The following is a 7,500-nucleotide window of genomic DNA, read 5'->3' as shown; positions in this document are numbered from 1 at the left end:
AACAGTAAGCGTACCGACGCTTTGACAGCATCTTCTCATTCACGTACTCCCCCCATCCCCCCGCCCTACCCCCACCCCACCCCCAACATCCCCTGACCCCGAGATTATCTCCCCACGCCCCCGATTTCCCTCTCCCCGGCTCGCACTCTCATATCTATTCTAACTTCCGGTTTTATCTATTCATTCACCTATTTATCTATTATCCTCTTGTCCAATTGGTACTTTGGGCAAGACAACGACATCATCAAATTGATATACGAACAATAGATAAGGGCCACGCTGGACATCTAACGCAGCCCGGCATCACCCGTTTCAGACAAATATCACAAACTGGAGATCGAACTAAACAAGGCACTGCGAACAATCGTCGACTGTTGTGTGTAGACGGCACCCGCGGATGACCTCCACGGAGAGAGGAGCGTTTCGCGTCTCCGCAAACATGTCACCCTGCGCGCACACTACACAGAGCACGGAATCTGCAGCACTCCTCACACGACACAAACACCTATCCACAACACCTAGACACCAGAATCCATAACACTACTGCAAAACAAGGTATATCACAGTTGCATCTTCCTGCCCAGCCAAGCCATCACGCTCAGTCAGTCAATCGATCTGTTCCCCCAGCTAGATATCTATTGCAGGAGACCAACGGCTTCTAGGTAACCGGCAACAGCTGCTGGATTGGCCCATAAGTCACTCAAAGAAGAAACATTGTGTCGTTGTCTGGGGCATGTTAAGGGATGGACAGTGTAGGATGAATGTAGTCGGTGCCCTCTGTGTGACGGTTGCATCCGGTGGCAGTTTGCTTCTGCCTGGTGATAACTAGAACAAGGAAGCCGCTCCATTGCGCCCACAAACTAATTCCAGAAGTCAACCTAGTTTAGCAGAACAAATGAAGAACTCTTAGGTAGTTTTTGCTGTGGGCACCACACAACACTCGGGACAGATCAGCACAGGTGAAACAACACAACAGGCGACACCTGCCCAGACTGCCAAGGTGCCCCGCCAAGAGCCACATGCGTCTGTCTTACAGAATTGTACACCTCCGGCTGCAGCAGCTGCACACAGGCTCAAACACAAGATATGTAGGGAGGAGGATCTCTGATAGGAGCTAAGAGAAGTCAATCGGTTGCTCCGTTGTCATGACCCAATGGTAATGAAGACAGATCAATAATAACAATGACAACAACGGCAACAACAAAGACAACAACAACGACAGCAGCAACGACAACAACAACGACGACGACGACATCAACAACGACAACAACAACGACGACGACAGCAGCAACAGCCAAAACAAATGATTCGATCGACTGTCAGAGGAAAATGTCTGCCTTTTATTTTTATTTCTTTCAACTGACATGGCAACCCCCTAGGCGCTTATCAACCTGTGACTGAAACGTCCCGCAGCCCTGATTAGATTTTCACCTTTTTCCTAAAGTGTATTCGTGTCTTATCGACCAAGACATTTTGCAATGATTAGTTATATTCAGTAATATATGAACATGTTTATGTTTAACCCACACACATTTCTCTGACTGCTGGCAAACAATTTCGTTTAGATGAGGGAATCCCCTCCCCCTTACCTACGCTGCTTAGGGATTAAGGTAGTGTGCTCGTATGCACACAAACACACATGCAGAACGCTCAAAACCCTAGTGAAGTTGTAGGTATAGATTCGTCGTTCCACCGCTGCCCACCACAAATGTAGGTTGTGTTACTCTACATTTGGAATTAGTGATGAAGGAAACTCAGGTGGAGTTCTTGGCTTTAATTCTCCAAGTTCAAAATATGTTATGTTCTCTTACATTCTGTTGTCGTTCTTGTTCTAACTACTACATACACGGCAAGCCCTCAGGAAAGCTCGGAGATGCCAAAAGCATATCAACATATGTACAGTTTACAAAGGTTCCCATTTATAGTAAAGAAAGCTTCTGTTACCATATGAGAAATATTTGGAGGTTAGGTCGCTTCGGTCGAGGCGTTGGCCGATTGGTTGCAGGTGGCTGACCCGAGGACGCAGCCGCGGTTATTGTTCATGATCTGAGCGCCGAGAATTTTTTGTTGTCAAAAAGGGTATTGTCAAGAAAGGCCGGTTAGCTTGGACCAGAAGTCCCTTGAGAGAGCTTGTCTCGTCGTTGGAATCACATCTTGTAACATATTGTGCGTGCGCCCGCGTGCACACCAATATCAAAGGGAGACACAGCTACGAAGATGATCAGCTACGAGGATGCGCAAGTCATCGAAGTGTTGCATATGTTGACTATAACATGGCTCGGTTCGCTACTATCACTGACCCAAGTGATAGTGGTGCTACGGAGATAGAAAAGAAAATAACACAGTTGAGCAGTAGTCGTCACTCAGGTCAGGTCAAACCGGGTAGCTGCTTCAGTTAGCGATATGGCGAGTGAATGTGTCACTGTGTTCAGCGCCGAAGAGGTACAATCTCTATTTAGTAGAATTGAAGCCTTGGAGGATGCTGTTAAGTGCCTTAAGGAGGAGAATCGAGTTCTCCGCTCGAAGGCCCATGATACGGAAGGCAATATTAGCGATGAGCATGGATGGAATACGGTGAGAAATAAGATGCGGAAAAGTGGAAAAAATTCCTCACCAGCCCCACTGAAATGCAAAAACTCGTTTCAAGTGCTGGCAAATCTGCAGGAAGAAGGAACTAATGAAATCCAAGAGAAGAAGAAAAGTGCACACTCAGGATCCCTGCCCACAGGTAAGATTTTGGTAGTAGGAGACAGTCAAGTGAGGTATTTAGACAGGGTTTTCTGCGACAAAGATAGGAAGCATAGGACGCAGGTGTGTTTCCCCGGCGCGGGCATAGGTGATGTTAGAGATAGGATTGAAGAGTGTCTAGTAGGGGAAGGAAAGGACCCAGTAGTTTGCTTAAGTGCCGGAGGAAATGATATAGGTAAGGTAGGGAGTGAGGAATTATTTGCGCGGTACCGAGATGCGCTAGACAAGATCAGAAATAGGGGTGGTGTTCCTGTAGTATGTGGAATCCTTCCGAGGCGTAGAGTTGGAGGCATGTGGCATTCCAGGGCTATTGCAATGAATTGCAGGCTGGCAAAACATTGTAAGGCTAATGGATGGGCATTTGTCGACAACTGGGACCGCTTTTATGGTAAGAATCACCTATACACAAGGGACGGAGTGCACTTGTCTCCCAAAGGATTTCGGCTCCTTGCTGAATCCCTTGAGCGAGAAGTAGGCATCCTACAGGGTTTTTTCGGGTAGATTATGTGGGAGTAGGGGGGAAAGTATCGGAATATAGTTTAGGAAATAGAAACAACTTAGAGGACTGTACAAAAAATCACCAAAGCAGGTGGAGGGAAGATAAACTTAAAGTTTACTATACAAATAGTAGGAGCATAATTAACAAAATTGATTTGCTGCGAGGTAAAGCATGCGTAGAAAATTTCGATATTATAGCCATTACTGAATCCTGGATCAACATGGCTGATAAACATTTCCTTCCGGAAATCGAAATAGAAGGATATAAGTTTTTTTCATAAGGATAGGGTCGGCAGGAATGGGGGAGGTGTAGCACTTTTCGTTAAAAATACATTAAACTGTATTATCAACAATTCGATTAAGGAAGAGGACTGTACGGAATCTATTTGGGTAGAGATTATAGGCAAGAATAAGAAAGTTATTATTGGCGTCTTGTATAGACCTCCTAACCTTAGCATTGAGCAGACTGATTCCCTAATTCATGAAATTCACAGAGCGTCCCAGTACAAAAACGTTGTAATCATGGGAGATTTTAACTATAGAAACATTGACTGGGAAACTTTAATAGGAGATCATGAAGCGAAACAATTCCTAGATGTGGTGCAGGATAATTTCCTAAAACAAATGATTACCGATCCTACGAGGGGACAAAATACCCTGGACTTAATTCTAACAAATAATGAGCACCAAATTAGCAGCATAATAGTGGGCGATAGTCTAGGCTTTAGCGATCATCAAGAAATAAGATTTAATATTATTTGGGAAAAAATAAAAAGTACAAATAACGTTCAAGTACCAGACTTCAGGAAAGCAAACTTTGACAATATAAAAACCTATTTGAAATTGAATACGAAAAACAATCCGGACGTTTCAAACATTCTTGATTCTCGTTGCGGGGCTGATAATCAGAAGTGGGTCAAGGAGGATACGCGTACCTTGGGTCAGGTCTGGGTCAAAGAGAGAACTACGCATACCTTAAGTCAGGTCTGGGTCAAAGAGAGTGATGCGCGTGCCTTGGGTCAGGTCGATTCGGGGCGACGGCCCAAAAATCAGGTCAGTACTTTGGATGAGATGTACAGCAATCTGGCAGATCTAATTATTAATGCACAAAACACATTTATCCCCCTAAAGTCAATACGAAAAAATAGTAATACTCCCAAATGGATGACGGACAGATTGAAACATGAGATCGGAATTAAAAGAGGACTTTACGTAAAAATAAAAAACGGGGAATCACACCTTAGATCAAGATATAACGAAATGGCAAAGCTGGTTAAAAGGAATACACGTTCAGCGAAACGTAATTATGAAATCAAGGTTGCCAGTCAAGCAAAATCCAACCCAAAGGGTTTCTTTCACCTCTATAGAACAAAAAATAAAGAAAGAATAGGACCAATTAAAAACGATGAAAATGTCATGATAGAATCGGAAGAAAAAATGAGTGAGGAGTTTAACAATTATTTTCTATCGGTGTTTACTAATGAGAGGTTAGATAAAGTACCTGACTGTGATCCGATTTTCAGAGGGGATGAAGAAAATAGCCTAACTAATATCAGCATTAGTAAAGAAGAAGTTATCAAGTAGATTGACAGACTTAAAGCTACAAAATCTCCGGGTCCGGACGAAATTTTTCCAAGAATGCTTAAGGAGTGTAGATTTGAAATCTGCGACCGGTTAACTGAAATATTCAATAAATCGGTAGACACTGGTTCTGTTCCAACTGCTTGGAAGCAGGCAAACGTTGTTCCTGTTTTTAAGAAGGGAGATAGATCGACCATATGCAACTACAGGCCAATCAGTTTGACGTCGGTTATAGGAAAGATGCTTGAATCAATAATAGTAAATAGACTCAGAGAATACATTGAAGGGCATAATTTAATTCGTGATTCACAGCATGGTTTCTCCAAAGGTAAGTCATGCGTGACTAATCTTCTATCCTTTTACACTAAGGTATATAAGGCGTCAGACAACAATGAAAATTACGATGTTATTTACCTTGACTTTAGCAAAGCGTTCGACAAAGTGCCACACCAGAGACTACTAAATAAAATCAAAGCCCATGGCATAGGAGGAAAAGTGTTAGAATGGATTAGAGCTTGGATTAGTAACAGAAAACAGCGGGTCACCATAAATGGAATAAAATCTAGGTGGGGCAATGTTACTAGCGGGGTCCCCCAGGGCTCGGTTTTGGGTCCCTTATTGTTCATTATGTATATAAACGACTTAGACGATGGGTTAAATAGTGATGTTAGTAAGTTTGCGGACGACACTAAAATAGGACGCCTAATTAGGTCAGGAGAAGACGCCCAGATTCTGCAGGATGATCTTGATAAACTGTTAACATGGTCGGTGAAATGGCAAATGAACTTCAATATCTCTAAGTGTAGCGTGTTAAACGTAGGGCTACACAACCCCGAAAATAGATACAACTTAGATGACACGTTTTTAGAAAAATCTGAGTGCGAGAGGGACTTGGGAGTTCTGGTGAGTCCGGACCTTAAAACCAGGAAGCAGTGCATTAGCGCCAGAAATAAAGCAAACAGAGCATTAGGCTTCATTGCTAGGACGGTAACAAATAGAAGTGCAGAGGTAATTATTAAACTCTATCTAGCAATAGTTAGACCCATCCTGGACTATGCGGTACAGTTTTGGTCTCCGTCCTACAAAATGGACATAAATTCACTAGAATCAGTACAGAGAAGAATGACCAAAATGATACAAGGACTCGGAAATTTGCCTTACGAAGAGAGGCTTAGGCACCTAAACTTACACTCTCTGGAAAGACGCAGAGTGCGGGGTGATCTAATAGAAGTGTTCAAGTGGATCAAAGGCTATAACAAGGGTGATGCAAACAAGGTCATCATAATAAAACAACAGGGCAGGACTCGCAGTAATGGGTATAAACTGGACAAATTTAGATTTAAGAAGGTAATAGGCAAGAATTGGTTTACAAATAGGGTGGTCGATGAATGGAATAAACTTAGTAACCACGTAGTAAGCGCTGAAACTATCAGTTGTTTTAAAAAACGATTAGACAACTTTATGGATGGGGACGACAGGTGGTGATGGATACGGAGCTGCCTAGTGTAGGCCTTATGGTCTTTTGCAGTCTCCTTTATTTCTTATGTTCTTATGTTCTTATGTTCAAACCAGGCCTGATTGCAGGACCTGGGTATGAAGACATATTCACAAAATGGCATAAGAATGGTGGTAACTGTAGAATATTCATGAATATAAGGAAATACGCTTAATGGTATGAACAATGGTATGAACATGCGGAAAGTAAATATCGTTTCCGTTCACCTAGGCAAGAATATGCATTCTATGAACTTATTGCTCGATTTTGAAGATTATAGCGGGGAAGGAGAACTGGAGGTTTTGGATGAAAGGATTGTTGACGGTCCTCTGTTGTAGGAATAGTGTGATTCCGTGTTTGCAAGACGGTCTCCGTAAAATTGTGCAAATTGAATGCTTTAACTTTGTTCTTTGACTAATGTCCAAAGATACGATAGGTTCCAGAGAGTTTGGTGGAGAGCGTCGAAGTACGGGTGTGGTTAGAGATGTAAATAATGTAAACATTAATGGTATTTACAGGGCGTTTTGTCCTGAGTTTCGCTGATTTTGACATGTGTGAGGAGTGTGCGCATTTGTTTCGCTTAGAAGGCACGTCTACAGCTGGTCGTGAAATGGAAAAGTTAGATTCGTGGGAATGTATGTGTGTGTCGGTGCTAAGTTAAGAGCTGGTGCATCCTCGTGTGATGAAACAGAGTTAATTTGAGCAGTTGTGCTAGAATTAATTGGCGTTAAATCAGGTTTTTCCTGCTGGGCCACGTTGATGTGGTTGACTTTGTGGGGATTTGCTGGTGGCAATGCAGGGAGGAAATGATTAGCATAAATGATGCCATGTTGAGCAGGGTAAATGACAATATTATACTGCTTCGTCAGTGTTAGCCTATGAGGATATCAGCGGGGAAATGGACGTCAGCTACGTATGTGGTAACTGAAATGGATGGGCACTCATCTTTGAAGCTAATGTCTAGGAAATTTTTACCAATGATTGAGAAAGGTATACCATCTATATTGCAAAGGTTGACGTCGGGAGGTTCCAGAATGATTACACGTTTTGTTTCAACGCGGAATCTGTGGAAACTGTGTAGTGTCATGATGTTAACTAGAAAGCCCGTGTCGAGAAATATTTTCACTTTGGTGTTACTAGACTTAGCACTGAAAGTTAAGGGATCTGAAGACATATCA

This window comes from Oratosquilla oratoria, chromosome 2, assembly GCF_046742065.1.
Source record: "Oratosquilla oratoria isolate Oo_2021 chromosome 2, ASM4674206v1, whole genome shotgun sequence".
Taxonomy (NCBI): domain Eukaryota; kingdom Metazoa; phylum Arthropoda; class Malacostraca; order Stomatopoda; family Squillidae; genus Oratosquilla; species Oratosquilla oratoria.
This window is presented reverse-complemented; position numbering follows the sequence as displayed.